Consider the following 16,616-nt stretch of genomic DNA (forward strand, 5'->3'; position numbering starts at 1 on the left):
TGGGATTAAAGGTGTGTGTGCACCACGCCCAGTCTACTGTGACTCTCAACCTTCATCAGCTTTGCATCCTCAATGTCTCACACAGCATGAATACATCCTCTTAACAAATGCTCCATGAAGAAATTAAGAAAGGAAAACACTCACATGTTCTATTGTTCAAAGTGTATGTAGATGAAGCACACTTCCCCACAACCAATAGAAATGTACAAAAGAAAACTCGTGATAAATCAACAGCGATGCCAGAAGGAGAATAAAGAATACATTCAGACCTGGTGTGACACAGTAGGCCAGACCTTCAAAGTTCTGCCCTACGGCAACAAGGAAAGCTGATCCCAAAAGGCAACTCCACTCCAAACACCCACAGCTCCAGTCCTCTGACTGAAAAAGCATCCACCTCGGCCGGCATGGAGACAATCACACCACTGTTCTTAGAGGGTGGGAGGGGCGGTGATGAGGAGGTAGGGGGAACACCAGCGACTGGTGACTAAGAGAATACAAGTATCTGCAGTCTACGAAATCCATGTGGATTGGAAAATTTCGTCAACATGTGGCGATAAATAGGGCTGGAGTGCAGGTCAATGGAGGGGGCAGGCATGGCCCTGAGCTCAATCACTACCACCCAAAATAAATTAGTGTAAAAATTTGGACTAGGGATCTACCACAGTGGGAGAGTGTGTAGAGGCCCATGCTGTTCCATTCTAACACACTCACACACACACACACACACACACACACACACACACACACACACATACACACACAGACCCCAAAATAAGCAAATACATGTGGCCTACTACCTTGATCAACCAATATACCGAGATGTGTTCACTAAATATCTGAAGAAGCACGTGTACCAGGGAGAAGAAACTATTGGCAGTAAGGACCCAGGCGATTGGAGCAAGATGCCACAGTAGCCGGAGAGACTCACAGGAGATGCTCAGCTTCCCCGCTGCCACGGCAGCCTTCGCCACAGCTGCCGGCTTCCTCTGCGCTGCTACTCTCAACTGTAAAGTGAAGCCCCAATGCAGAGGCTGTTGTGATTTTCAGAAAGGCTCTTTAACTCATGTACCAGAAAGCCTCAACCCCTTGGAACAAATCTGGTATTCCAATGATTTGAATCCTAATCAGTCAGTTCACTGATGGTGAATATCATGTTGGAAAAGCATCCAATTATGGTTAGATCATTTACAAACAAGCTAATACTGCTACCACATTTTTCTTATTACATCTAATTACTTATTTAATGTCTGTATGTGCACAGACACATTCACAGATTTTTCTCTTTTGCTGCTATACATGCACTAGTATCTCAAGTAAATGAAATACAGATGATTCCGAAGGAAATCTTAATTTCTGGGCTGGGGAAGTGACTCAGTGATTAAAGTGTACTTGCTGTGAAATCATGAGGACCAAAGTTCGGATCCACACATGATTTGCAGACACATACAAATAAACACTTTTTTTTTTTTTTTTTAAAGCAGGGTTTCTCTGTGTAGCCTTGGTTGACCTAGAACCAAATAATGTTTTTTTTAAAACTTTAATTTCGCCGGGCGGTGGTGGCGTACACCTTTAATCCCAGCACTTGGGAGGCAGAGCCAGGCGGATCTCTGTGAGTTCGAGGCCAGCCTGGTATCCAAAGCGAGTTCCAGGAAAGGCGCAAAGCTACACAGAGAAACCCTGTCTCGAAAAACCAAAAAAAAAAAAAAAACACAAAAACAAAAACTTTAATTTCTACTGGGTTTCCTGTTGTATACTTAAGAACAAAACACTTGGGATGTAGTCAGAAGAATAAGTTTAACACCACCCCATGCTACAGAATGAGATCGTGTCTCAAAAACACAAAACCAAGTATTTCTGCAGTTCCTTCTTCCAAGGCAGTGGTGCTCAACCTTCCTAACGCTGTGACCCTTTAATACAGTTCCTCATGGTGTGGTGACCGCCAGCCATAAAATTATTTCATTGCCACTTCATGACTAATTTTGCTATGAGTTATGAGTCATAATGTAAATATCTGGTATACAGGCGATCTGATATGCAACACCTGTGGAAGGGTCAGGCGATCCCCACCACCCTGCCCCATGGGTCCAGACCACAGGCTGAGAACCAATGTTCCAAGGTCTACCGTAAGCAGCCTTGGGAAGATCTGAGGAAGGTGGAACACATCTGTAATCCTAACGCTTAGAAGGTGGAAGCCGGAGTTCAAAGTCAGCCTCCGCTATTACGAGAGTTTGAGATCAGCCTGGACTACAAGAAACTCACAGGGCTACAAGAGACCCAGTGACAATAAAAGTTTCGACAATAAAAAAATAAATAAATCAGTAGTATGAGGTCTATCTGCATCGATTAACTCGAAAGAACCAATAATGTCTACATAGACTGAGAGAAAAATGTTAACAATTACAAGCACAGTGTTGGGGGTTGCTTTTTTTTTTTAATACAATCTTCAGTGATATTTTTCAGATGTAAAGAGAAACATACAGGGCCATCACTGCTGTATTCACTCTCCCACACTTCGCCTAATGGAAGATCCAGGTCCAGCTGAGACCCAGCGTGGTTATGGCTAGGACTGAATGATGAGAGCTCTGAAATTCAGGAAAGCTGAGAAGAGACCAACAGCACATGAAGAGCTACAGTAGCTATCAGAAAACCAAGCCCTTAGGAGCTGCTTTCTGGGCTCAATCACCCTGCTGTGACACACACATTTTGGGTCTTGACCACTCCCTCCAGAAAGCAGACACTAGAATTTCCAGGGTAGATCATATAAATCTTATCTTAGCTGGATGTGATACCTATGTGCTGCATCTGAGACCTGATGGTTAAGTACCAGCAGCTGGGAGCATAGTGAGTTCCAGGCCAGCCTAAGCTACACAGTTAGACCCTGTCTCAGATAAATAAACAGAATTCAAGTCTGGCTTCTAGGGTATCTTCCATTAGTAGCCCAGCTTATACTGACTTATCAATTCATAATTTTATTGCTTACATCTACAACCCCAGCCTTGAACCTTGCCTATATACAGAGTTTGAGACCAATCTGGGCTACATAAACTCATCTCTTTTTTGTTTAAAGATTTATTTATTTATTATGTATACAGAAGAGGGTGCCAGATCTCATTGCAGATGGTTGTGAGCCACCATGTGGGTGCTGGGAATTGAACTCGGGACCTCTGGGAGAGCATTCAGTGCTCTTAACCTCTGAGCCATCTCTCCAGCCCATAAACTCATCTCAAACACACACACACACACACAAACACAAACATGAGGCGGGGGGGGGGGGGGGGGGGGGGGGGGGGGGCATGCTAGAGAGACGGCTAAAGCACTTACTGTTCTTACAGATGACCTCGATTCAGTTCCCAGCACCCACATGGCTACTTAAAACTGCCTGTAACTCCAGTTCCTGGGGATATGAGATTGTCTTAGGAAGCCATCTTCTGGCAGCTGTCTTCTGACCTCCGAGGATGGCAAGCGCATACATGGTACACTGACATGCATGCAGGCGAACACTCATACACATGGTCCACTTCTATACACACAGGCAAACGATCACATAAAATAAAAAACTCTAAAAAGAGGAAGAGAGGAAAGGCGGGACGAAGGTGGAAAGTGGGGAAAGAAAAGGAAAGAAGAGCCCATGAGATGGCTCAGTGGGTCAAGGTGCTTGCTCTTCTTGGCAGCCTGAGTTTAATCCCCTGAACCCACATGGTGGAGAGACCCAGCTCCTGCAAGTTACACACACACACACACACACACACTGCAAATGAATAAATGTTTAAAAAAAAAGCAAAAACAAAAACCCTTATGGGGGCTGGAGAGATAGCCCAGCCCCACGCCAGGTGGCTCAAAATCATCTGTGACTCCAACTCTAGGGAATCCAACGCCTCTGGCTTCCACAGGCACCTGCACTTACACATGCATACCCACAGGCAGGCACGTACACCTACACAAAATTTAAAACAGTCAAAATAAATCTTTAACTAAAAAAAGCAAAGGAAAGGGAACCCCCTTATGGGCCTAGGTAGTATTGATGACAGATGTAATGTTAATACATCCTCTCCCTTCTCAAACATGAATGAGAGAAGAAAATGGTCTAACAGTGTAAATGTTTGCTCTATTCATCTTTTAAAGTGAGTAGTTTATCAATTACATTGCATGGGTTTATCTATTGCAGTTTATCGGTATTCAACAGCAAATCTGTTTCCTTCCTCTCTGTCCAGTAATTTAAGACTAAGCTCAGGAAAGTCTCAAATCACCCACAACTGTTAGCCTAGCAAGATTAAAAAAACAAACACTCACGGCCTTCTGACCCGAAAAACCTTTGATTTGTACACGTTTACTAGAACATTTAACTATGCTGACATGATACATTTAAGACTAGGAAGTTTTTATTTGCAGGGGTGGGTGGCGGCAAGATCTCTCACTATGTGGCCCTGGCTGGCCTGGAACTCACTATGTGGATAGCTGGAATTGCAGGTGTGAGCAACTTCCTTGCTAGTTACTTATTTAAAAAAAGGAGAAGCAGCAAGGGGCAGGAGTATAGCTCAGAGTCAGGGCACTTATCTAGTATGTACAAAGCCCTGTAGGGCCTGGTCAGAAGTACTCTGGAGTAAACTACACTTGAAAAGAGACCAAGAAGTAAAGAGCTACAATGGCTACCAGAAAAGTACCACAAAAAGTAAGTAGGTGATCAGGATGTGTTAGTACATGCCTTTAACCTCAGCACTCAGGAGGGAGATCCCTAAGAGTCTGAAACCAGCCTGGTCTGTGACGAGTTCCTGGCCAGCCAGGGCTACATGGTGAAACCCAGTATCAAAAACCCAAAATAAATAAATAAATAGGAAGCTGAGTATAGTGCCTTATACCTGTAATGCTACCATTCAGGAGGCCAAGGCAAGAGGATTCCCCAAGCTCCAGGTCAACCTAGGCTACAGTTGAGACTTGGAATCTCAAAAAAAACAAAACAAAACAAAGCAAAACAAAATCTCTTTTAAGACCTGAGGCTATAACTCAGTGGTCAAGTGTTTGTCTAACATGAATGAAGCTGCCCTAGGCTCAAAACAAGCATAGTCTTGATGATGATGGTGGTGATGATGATGGTGACGGCCTGGTATGGGTCAGCCTAGACTACATACCCATCACTGGGGCAGAATAGTAGAAAATCAGACAGACCTAGGACTAGAGAACTGGCTTAGTGGTTAAAAGCACTGGCTCAGCTGGGGGTGTACATGCCTTTAATCCCAGCACTTGGAAATGCTGTGAGTTCGAAGCCAGCCTGGGCTACAGAGTGAGTTCCAGGAAAGGCTCCAAAGCTACACAGAGAAACCCTGTCTCAAAAAACCAAAAAAAAAAAAAAAAAACTGGCTTCTCTTCTAGGACTCAGGATCAATTCCCAGCACCCACATGGCAGCTCCCAACCACCTGTAACTCCAGTCCCAGTCTCTCATGTCCACTTCTGGCCTCCATGGGCATTAGGCACACATATGATACAGACATACATGCAAGCAAAACACTCATACAACACACATATATATTTAATATATACCTGTATATAAATTATATACATGGGGGGGATCTGACTCTCAGAACCTGAGAGATGGCTCAGCAGTTAAGAACACTGCCCTTCCAGAGAACCTGAGTTTGATTCCCAGCACCCACATGGCATGGCAGCTCACAACTGTCTGTAACACTGGTCCCAGGAAATCAGATGCCCTCTTCTGGCTTCCTTGGTCAGCTGACACAGTGATCCATAGACAAACATGCAGGCAAAACATCCTTACACATAAAATAGTATTTTGTTTTTACATCCGACTCTACACTTAAAACCTTTGCTCCATTTGACATGTAATTTCCTGAAATTCCAGTTTCCTCCAGTGGTGATGTCTTCAGTACTTTCATTAGAGAGTTGTTAGAAAATTACAGAGAAAGCACTTAGCACAGCCTGACATGTAAGCAAGCATTCAATAAATATCTGTTATTCTTAGTCTACCTAGCTCCATACACAGTAGGAAAGCCTTGGGAGTTTTTCTAATATGCTATATGCACAGTCACAGCTTTAAAATGCAAAGGCCGTAAGAGGAAGCTGGTGCTAGGTACAGAAGCGAGCATCGAGCATCGTTAATACCAGCCTAGGGAGGTAGAGGCAGGAGGATCAGGGGATGGAGGATAGGCTCAGCTACAGAATGAGTTTGAGGCCAGCCTAAACTACTCGAGACCTCGAGTCTCAAAAACTAAAACCAAAAGACAGGCCAGTGACTGGCTTGGCAGAACGATTGCCTAGCATCCATGAGGCCTGGGGTTCATTCAGTCCCTAGCACTCATAAACTAGACAAGTGCTGCTGCAATCCCAGCACTGAAGAGACCAAGACAGTCAAAATGCTGAAGCTCCAAGGCAGCCTGGACCACACGGCGAGTACTAGCCAGGCCTGCCAGGTCTACAAACCAAGACTGTCTCTAACTCCTCACCTCCTCTACCCTGCTCCAAACAAAAACAAGTGACAAGTTGGATGACCGGCTCATCGTACAGGCAGCATGAGAACCTTTCACCCAGAAGTTCCTCATCAAAAAAGACAGGGTGGTGGTGGTTCACAGGGAGGCAGAGGCAGGCAGAGCTTAGTGAGTTCGAGGCCAGCCTGGTATACAGAGTGAGTTCCAGGACAACCAGAACTACAGAGAAACCCTGTCTCAAAAAAACAAAAAACCAAAAAAACAAAACAAAACAAAAAAGACATTATTAGAGGGCTGAGGTGTACCCAGTGGTAGAGCACTTACTCAGTGTGTATGAGGCCTTGGGTGCACACTCAACACAAGAATATTAGAATAAGGGTGAAGTCATCCAGCAGGAATGGGCTGGGTGTAGTGGTACCCAGGCGGGAGAGAAGGCCACCTTGACTCTGAAGACAACCTTAGCTACACTGTAGGACCCTACTTCAAAGGTAAACAAGAAGAATATGGCAGTGAGGTGTGGCTTAGTGGCAGAGGGCTTGCCCAGAACACAAAAAGCCCTGAATTCCAATCCCAACACTGCAAAAAACAGTAACTTTAAATTCTATGTCAACTAATTGATAGAAATTATCCTGTTATTACATGTAATTTGTGTGAGGTAGTAGTGACCTGGCCTCAAAAAGAGCATCTCTCAACCAGAAGCTAAGGCAGGAGAATGACAAGTTTGAGGCCAACCTGAGCTCCAGAGTGAGATCTTGGGTGGGGATGGGGGTGTCTCTCATACTTCAGCAAGCAGAAAAGCCTCCTGGGTATTTAATTTCTATGAAAACTGCCATAGATTATTTTAAATAAAGCAAACTCCAACTTTGATCATATCTATGATTCTGATCACAAATGCCAATTATTCAGATCTGAAAAATTCAATCACTTAAACTAATAATACATAAATGTGTCCAAACAGAGCTTTGAGCTCTTGTTGACAGCCACGGAAAATGCCTTCCAGTGGCTCAGCAGGTAAGGAATTCATGGAATTCAGGTCTTCGGTCTAGCCATCACTGTGGTTGACCAGAGTCAACACTAAATTATTTGGGCAATGCTGGTTGATCATGTAACTCCTTAAATGCCTTCACAATCAATGGCCATTACTTCAAATGACAGAAAGAGCACAATTTGTAAATATCATACAGTTAGGAAATATTCCTAGTTAGTTATTACACATGCCCAGGAACAAACCATGGTCAGGAATGCGGAGAAACTGTAGTTTAAAATAAAGCTCTGGATTACCACCAATTTCTTCTAATCTACTTAATCCTCCAGGCAGGGATGGATAATCAGGATCACAGTTCCCTCTAAGGCAAATGATCACTTGCCTGGTGGTCTCCCCAGTGGCCGCAGCACTAGAACAGCCAAGCCACAGAGCAAGCAAGGGATGGCATGGTGTAGCCCCTCCCAGGTTTTCACTAGAAGACTGGGAACTGGAGACCTGGCTCTTAATAATACCACAAAACAGGACTGCTTAATTCCAACAGTATATTACTCCCAGTTAAGGACCTCAACCTCAGGTTACCTGGCCAATATTCAAAGAACTATTTTGTTTGTCTGTTTGTTTGTTTTGTTTTTGAGACAGAGTTTCTCTGTGTAATTTTGGTGCCTGTCCTGGATCTCGATATGTAGACCAGGTTGGCCTCGAACTCACAGAGATGCCTCCTGGGTGCTGAGATTAAAGGTGTGTGCCACAAGCACCCGGCAAAAGAACTATTTCATAAGCCACACACTTATTTATAGTCCTAACATTGTATAGCCATGAGTTCCAGGCTAGCAACAGAGACCCTACTCCCCCACCAAAAAAAAAAAAAAAAAGACAAATCAAAGATAGATAGATATATATATAATTTATATTCTGAGAAAGTAACAGAATCCTAAATAAACCATGTTAGGCTGGCTACATTTGCAATGCACCGAAGGCAGAGGTAGTGAGTGTATCATCCCTTAGTCACTAGAAAACTGACCACCTAAAAAAAGTGCTGGAATAAAATGAACAGCCTAGCAGAATGTATACACAAGGCAAGAGAGAGAGATCATGAAGAAAAGCTGGGCCAGGCATAGTGTTTTTATTAATTTTTTTTTCCTTTTTTTTTTTTTTTTTTGGTTTTTCGAGACAGGGTTTCTCTGTGTAGCTTTGTGCCTTTCCTGGAACTCACTTGGTAGCCCAGACTGGCCTCGAACTCACAGAGATCCGCCTGGCTCTGCCTCCCGAGTGCTGGGATTAAAGGCGTGCGCCACCACTGCCCGGCTGTGTTTTTATTAATTTTATCTACTTATTTATTTTGGATTTTTCTGAGATAGGATTTCTCTATGTAGCCCTGGCTATCCTAGGACTCTGTATACCAGGCTAGCCTCAAAATCAGAGACCCACCTGCCTCTTGCCTCTCAAGTGCTAGGATTAAAGGCATGTGCCACCACACCCAGCTGGTACTCTAAGCCCAGCGCAAGAGGCAGAGGCAGGAGACTTTCTGTGGGTTCAAGGCCAGGCTGGACTACATAAGGAGCTCTAGGTCAGACAGAGCTACAGAGAGACCCTATCTCAAAAACAAAACAACAAGATGAAGAGAAAGGCTAAAGACTTCAGAACATAAATAATCCCCACACTATGTGGCATGCTAACAATAAATACATGGGAATTCCATTTTATCATAGATGGGGGGTGGGGGCAAGACTATGACTCAACAGGTAAAGGCGTTGCCTGCCAAGCCTAACAACCTGAGTTTGGTCTTCAAGACCTGTCAGAGCCCATTTAAGTTTCTAGTGGCTTTACCCAGCAGGTCTGCATAAATAGGATGATTGGACCACAGGCCTGAGTACCAGGTGTCTGAGATGGTCTGCACTTGGTTGTGCTGGGGGAAGGTCTTTTGCTCCACCCCTTGGCATTCCCTTAAAAACCCTTTGGCAGAGACAGACAAGGACTGATGGATTAGGATTCAGGCCCTCTCGAGGCTATCCTGTATTCTCTTTTTCTCTCCCCTCTATACTTCTAACTAATATTTCCTGCTGCTTCTACTCAGGAGTACTTCTGGGAAAAGTGGTGGCTCATGCCTTTAATCCCAGCACTTGGGAGGCAGAGGCGGGCGGATCTCTGTGAGTTCAAGCTACACAGAGAAACCCTGTCTCAAAAAACCAAAAGAGGTGCACATAACAGAAGAAATAACTCCAGAAAGTTGCTCTCTGCCCTTCACACATGTGCTGTGATCTCCTCTCCCCACCCCTAGTCACACAGGAGCTCACACACACACTCTAAAGAAAAGTATTTAAAAAACTAACAACAAAAACAGATGGCCAGGCACGACATCAGGAAGCCTATATTGTTGGCACACTCTGAGACAGAAGGACCTGAATTCTAGGCCAGCCTTGGATACATTAAGACCCATTCTCACCGGGTGGTGGTGGCGCACACCATTAATCCCAGCACTCAGGAGGCAGAGGCAGGTAGATCTCTGTGAGTTCAGGGCCATCCTGGTCTACAGAGCAAGATCCAGGACAGGCACCAAGCTACACAAGAGAAACCCTGTCTCGAAAAACCAAAAAAAAAAAGAAAAGAAAAAGATCCATTCTCAAAGCAAATCAAAGCAACAAAAAAGTCTTAATTTAAAAAAAAAAAATCTCTTTAGTCAGCCAGAAGTGGTAGTGCATACCTTTTATCCCAGCACTTGGGAGGCAGAGAGAAGCAGATCTCTCTATGATGAGTTTGAGACCAGCCTGGTCTACACAGCAAGTTCCAGGACATAGACAGGCCATCTAATCCCAACCATGCATGTAATCTTTGACTTTCCCTCACTGACTACAACCTTGTGACTCAATTATTTAAGCTGGAGATAATAAAAAGACAACTATGGAATATGTGCAAGAATAAAACCAGTAGTTAGAACCATTGTGAAGGCCAAAGTGAAGCCAATGTTGAGACTATGAGAAAGGCAGACTGATTACAATAGAGCAGGAAGAGCCCTTGCAATTGGAAGGATGCCTCTCACAGGTGTGCAGGCATTGTGAACTGCCCCAGGAGCATAAGCTCTCCTTTCAAAAGCAGCCCAAACAAACCAGGAAATACATGGAGAGGGGAAGAGAGGAGAAAATGCAAGAGTCAAAAATCTAGGGCATAAGTAAGTCGTGGGGGGTGGGGGAGGGATTAGGAGCTGTCACACACACGCCGGCAAACTGGTAATATCTCACACAGCTTGCTTACTTCCCTTGTACTTTGTGTTGATTGAAAATTCTTCTTCTGAAACTATAAATCCCAACGTGTTCCCCTATATTTCTACTTTACAATGGACTTGCAGACTTCTGATTTTGCTTTTGTGTTTTCTGAGACAGGGTCACATACGTTAGTAGCCCAGGCTAGTCTGCGACTTGTGGCAATTCTTCTGATTCAGTTTCGTGTACTGGGATTACAGGCACAGTCCAATTCTGATTTTTCTATAACCTTTCTTTGCTTACAGACCTGCTGAGCAATTTACAGGACTGACATTCAGGCAGACCCATCCTAAGCGATTTGTTCAAGTAAGTAGTCAGTAGAAACCAAATGACAGGGATTTTTCTCCAAATAATGTAATATGTGATAACTGAAACAATTGACTGAGATTACACACACTGCTGCCACAGTACATGTGTACACACACACACACACACACACATTTATTCTCACACATATACATACATATAATGGAAGGTTCTCAGATTTAAAAAATAAATTGTCTAACTGAACAAAAAATTCCAAGGTAGGCATGTCCAGCATTCAAGAAGTATGAGGAACACAAGGTTGAGACCAGTCTGGAACACAAAGGAGGGTTCTATCTCAAAAAATAGTAAATAAATAAAAAACAGCAGGCAAGACAGGTAGACTAGTTAATGTTCCAGGCAATGATCTGACTCTGAGAAGACCTCAAGGTGGACAGAAAACGTCTCTGTCATCAGAAAACTCTTATTATATTGAAGGAACAAGACCGTAAATGAAGTAACAAGAAACTAGGCAGAGCAGGCCTGGTGGCACACACCTTTGGTCCCAGCAGACCACTGACAGAGAGGGAGGTAGCTCTCTGTGAGTTTGAGGACAGCTTACACAGCAAGTCCAGGCCAGCCAGAGCTACACAGCAAACTCTGTCTCGAAAGAAACAGACAGAGTAGGCAAAATAATTAGAAGATATGAAAATAAGGTTTGGATTTTCTTCTCTTAATGAGAAGCCTTTGGTACAAAAGAATAGTAAAAATCGCTGATTGCTATGGTGGTACATAACTATAATCCCAGCATAAGGGGGGAATAGGCAGGGAGATGATAAACCCCAGGTCAGCCTGGACTACACAGCCAGATTCAGATGCAAAAAGACATGATCGAAGGCAAGATCGGGAAGGAGGAGATGGGCAGGAGAGAGGGGGAAGAGAGACAAGAATGACACCCTAGGAAGAACAGGGATGGTCGCAAGTAGGGATGTGAAGAAAATTCAATTGGGAAATATTTTAGATGTAAATTCGAAAGGGTTAAAGAACTGGGTATGTAGGTAGAAGGAACAGTGAGGCAAAGAGGTGATTTGCAGATGCATACCTGTAATCCTAACCCTTGGAAGACCAAGACAGGAGAATCACCAAGATTTCAAGGCCAGCCTGGGTTATACAGCTCTAAAGGGAGATATTGTCCAAAAAATGTTTCACCACTGGAGTTTCACTCAAGGATTGAGAGTGGAGAAGAGGAAGACTCATAAAATGAATAGGTTGCTGGGCATGGAAGTACACACCTGTAATACCACACTGGAGACAGGGAGGCAGAGGGATTAGGAGTTCAAGGCCAACCTGCGCTCCAGGAGACTCTATCTCAAAAATAAACCAAAAATTTTAAAATGTAATAAATAAGTTGGGGACTGGAAATTAAGAGTTCTCTATTTGAATAGTACATACATACGTACACGTGTGTACACACACACACACACACTGGGGACGGGGGAATGAAACTCAATTCCAGCAAACATGCTAGGCAGGTGCTCTATCCACTGAACTAATCCCAGTCCTGACCATATTACGTTTAAAACGCCTACAAATGGGACGAAGAGATGACTCCATAGTTAAGAGCACCTGCTGGTCTTACAGAAACCCGGGTTCCTGGGGTTTTTTTGTTTTTTGTTTTTTGTTTTTTTTTTAAAGACAACTGTCTCTCTCCATCTATGGTCACGGCAGCCTAGAATTCATGTGTAACGGTAACGCAGGCTAGCCTTGAACTCTTGGTGATTCTCCTGACTCAGCCTTGCAAGTGCCAGCATTACAGGTATGCATTCATAAATCACCTCTTCGATCACTGTTCCCTCTACATATAACCAGTTTGGATTTTTTTGTTTTGTTTTTTTTTTTTTTGTATGTGCTTTTTTTTTCCTCTGTGTAGTTTTGGTACCAGTTCTTTAACCCTTTCTAATTTACTTCCGAAGTCTACCATCTGCAATTCCAGAACCAGAGGATTCAATGCCCTCTTGGCCTCCACTGGCAACCTCATACATATATACATACATAACTACATACATACATACATACATACATATATACATACAAGCAAAACATTCATAGCCACAAAATAAACTTTAAAAATAAAAAATAAAATAAAAAAGGATACCTATAAACAAAACCAGAGGCCAGAAAAGTAGCTCAATAGTAGATCACATGCCTAGCAAGGACAAGGACCTGGATTCCAACTCCAAGACTACAATACCACCATCATATCCAGGACGTCCCCTCCCCCACACCCACAAAAAAGAAAAAAGAAAAAAGAAAAGAAAAAACATGCATAGGCCTAAATACAGCAGAAGTGTGATGCTCAGTACTGGTGATAAAAATCTGAGAGTCAACAACATGTGATAATATTTAAAGAGGGAAGAGAATGACATCACTCAGAATGAGCACAGGTAAAGAAATGAAGAGGGACAGGCAGGAGGCCCTCAGGGAATTTGAATGTTTTCAACTCAAGGAGTGAAGGCAAAGGAAAGAAGGAAAGAAGCCTTAAAACTCTAAGGCCTAGAAAGTTCCTTGGCATTATATGATTCTCAGACCACACAGCTCCTCCACCAAGACCACCTCTTCCTATCTGCCACATATTTATCTAATTCTATAAATTAAAAATCTGTAGAGGAAGACAGTGGATGGGGAGTGGGGGAGGGGACTGGGAGGAGAGGAGGGAGGAGAAACTTTCGAAGGGATGTAAAAACAAAAAAATAAACAAAAACAAACAACAACAAAAATCTGATGCTTAGAAAGACTGGGCCAAACCCTTACAGCCGCAGATATTTTGACTTCGACTTAGGTCAAGGTCTAGAACCAAACCAAGGTGTCACTTCTGACTCTTAGCCTTTTCCTAGTGGGTAGCAGGAGCAACAATCCATAAAACAGAATGGGAGGGTCTTAAAGAACATTTAGGCTACAGGAGTCGCCTTTGCTTTCCATAGTTTGCTGACATTCACAAAACAAGTTGATCAGAAGCCTTTATGGATCTACCTGCAAAAAATAAAAATAAAAGCAGAAAAGCAGGGCTAGGGATATTAGCTAAGTGTATGCTTATCATGTGTGTAGACCTGGGTTCAATCCTCAGCATGCACCAAAATGGGAAAGGAAGGGAGGGGGGGGAGGGAATTCAAGGCAGGGGTAGGGATGTAGCCCAACTGGTATGAAAGTGCTTACCTAGCATACAAGGAAGCCCTGGGTTTGACCCTTAGCTGAGCATAAAACCAGGTGTGGTTTACAGGTGTGTGGTGGAATTCCACAACTAGGGAAACAGAGGCAGAATGGCCTAGAGACACAAGAAGCCAGAGCTCCAGAATAAGTTACAGGCCAACCTGAGCTATGGAGCAGCATTTTTGTTTGTTTTAAATACACCAGAGGGCTGAGGACAAACAAACTCTGAAGTAAAGCACTTGCCTAACATCATAAAGCCCTAGGTTCAAAAAAATAAATCAACATCTAACTTGTTGTCAGGCCAATGATCTTTAGCACCACAAAAAAACCAACCTGATTTTTCCACTTTGTGAAAGCCCCTGAAGGTGGAATGTCCTGTCAGTGTGGTGATCACAAGGGGAAACTAGAGATGGTTCTCAAACCCTTTCGGCTTTAGTGAATACAATTTCAGTTTTACACTTTCAGACTTTTGCCTTCTGAAACTTGGGCAGTATCTTAACCCAAGGCATTTGATCTCTGCCACATTATAGACTGTTCCTATACAGTTCTGCTTACTTTTAAAAAAACAAAATCTGTGGGGTGTATGTGTGAGAGTGTTTGGGGCTGAAGGCCAACCTCAGATGTCCTTCCTCAAGTGCCACACATCTCATTTTTTTTGAGACAGGGACTCTCATTGACCTAGGGTGCCATGATTCCGCCAGGTTGACAGGTCCACCAGCAAAACCCCGGACTACCTGTGTGCCCCTCCCCAGCACTGGGATTAAAAGTGGATGCACCCAGCTTTTTTTTTCTTTAACAGCTACTCTGGAGAGCCTCTTATTTGCATAGAAAGTACTTTACAGTCCTAGTACTTTACAGAGTTCTGTAATCCAAGGACAAGGGAGAAAGAGGCAAGTTCAAGGCCAGCCTAGTCTGTAGAGTGAGTTCCAGGCCAGTGAAGGCTAACACTGCAAAACTGTCTCATAAAAATCCAAAAACAAAACAAAAATCCTCACAAAGTAGCATAAAAATCCTCAAGTGATAATTAACTCCTGGAAACTCAGACTCCTTGGAGATGTTATTAGGAATCATATTTCCAAATATCCATTCAACACTTCAGAATAAATACTCATCTAATTTAATTATGATGACTTCACCAGACAGTAAGTAACACTGCCCACAATGATGTTTACAAAAGCACTTGTCACTCCCTTCGGATGTAGCAATGCAGAAAGAAAAAAAAAAGGAGTATGTTTCCATACTCTTCCTGTGTTTATACTCTGTAACAAGTGACAATTTAAGTGTCACTTTAGATGGGTTTAACAGCAAAGCAAGTCAAGTTATATGTCCCACCATCTACCGCCTTTCGTAAATGGTGATTTTGATGGGTTTCGTTGCACTAATTCACTCGTCCCTAAGACAGGTTTCCAAGTCAGCCTTTGCAAGAGAGAAACTACAGAATTCTAAGAAGAGACTACTACAGAATACCACTCTGGCCGCTGTAAGATAACAGGTTCCTGCATTAAGCAACTCGAGTTGAGCGTATTGCAATTCTAGAGTGGTTCGGAAATAAATGTACCCCCAAAGCCAACCTGGACGAAGGAACCAGCCAGAGCTAGCAAGGATGCTGCAGCGGGCTGCTCCCAAGAGCTCCCGTCCACCCAGTACCTACAGCAGGGTTAGCTCGGCCTCCCGCAACCCCCGGGAGGTGAGTATTCACAGTTCCCGCTTCACATCTCCCCGGGGTATTTCAGTCAAGGCCGCGGGACTCCGACCGGTCCGAAGCCGGAGAGCCCGGAATCGCGCCGCGAACGCTGCACCGAGGCACCTGAGGGTCGGCAGCTGCCCAGCGTCCGCACCGACGCCAGCTGGGCCGCTCCGCACCCGCGCCTTCTGTAGTCGCTTGCCGGGCGCTCTCCGCTGCTCGGTGCCCGCTGCCCGAGGCCTGGGCGCCGCGTACCTCGGAGCCCGAGCGGCCGCGGCCGAGCGCGGCAGGAAGCGCCCGCCCGAGCCGCCAGCGCCGCAGCCCGCGCCGCCTCCCGCGCTCACCTGCCCCGCGCGCCGCCACCGGCTCCCGACCCCGCAGCACGATCAGCAGCTCCCGCGGCCGCGCCCGCCCGGCTCCGGCACCTGCATGCCCGGCTCTCAGCCTCCTGCTGCCTTCGGGGCTCAGCGTAACACCCGCCCACCGCCCACGACCATGGCCGGCTCCGTCGCAGCCGCTGCACCGCCCGACGGAGCACGCGCGCGCCACCGCCGTGCCCGCGCTTGCGCGAGTGCGCGCGCGGGCCTCCCGGGCTCTCCTCCCCGCTGGCCGGCCCCGCCCACCCTCCAGGGCCAATCCCCAGACGCCCGCCTCCAGGCAGCCCCGCCCACTTGCCGCGCAAGGCTCGGTCCTGGCCCCGCCCCTCGAGGGAGGCAGCGCCAGCCTCTCCCTGTGCGGCTGTCTGCGCTGCGTTCCCACTGCGCTGCCGGCGCGCTTGGCTTGGCTTGCGGAGCACTGCGGT

The 16,616-nt window shown here is 45.1% G+C and overlaps 1 protein-coding gene across 2 annotated transcripts in view; it reads right to left on the reverse strand.

Moving 5' to 3' along the window:
• Pik3cb (phosphatidylinositol-4,5-bisphosphate 3-kinase catalytic subunit beta) overlaps positions 1 to 16,371 on the reverse strand; it is a 111,765-nt gene extending 95,394 nt beyond the window's left edge. For both annotated transcript variants that reach the window (XM_052717837.1, XM_052717829.1), the window contains exon 1: positions 16,159 to 16,371. The gene's annotated coding sequence lies outside the window, so the exon portion shown is untranslated. The remainder of the gene's footprint in view (positions 1 to 16,158) is intronic.
• Between the last annotated feature and the right edge of the window lie 245 nt (positions 16,372 to 16,616).

This window comes from Peromyscus californicus, unplaced genomic scaffold (assembly GCF_007827085.1).
Source record: "Peromyscus californicus insignis strain IS unplaced genomic scaffold, ASM782708v3 Scaffold_11__1_contigs__length_118956290, whole genome shotgun sequence".
In the NCBI taxonomy this organism is placed as follows: Eukaryota; Metazoa; Chordata; class Mammalia; order Rodentia; family Cricetidae; genus Peromyscus; species Peromyscus californicus.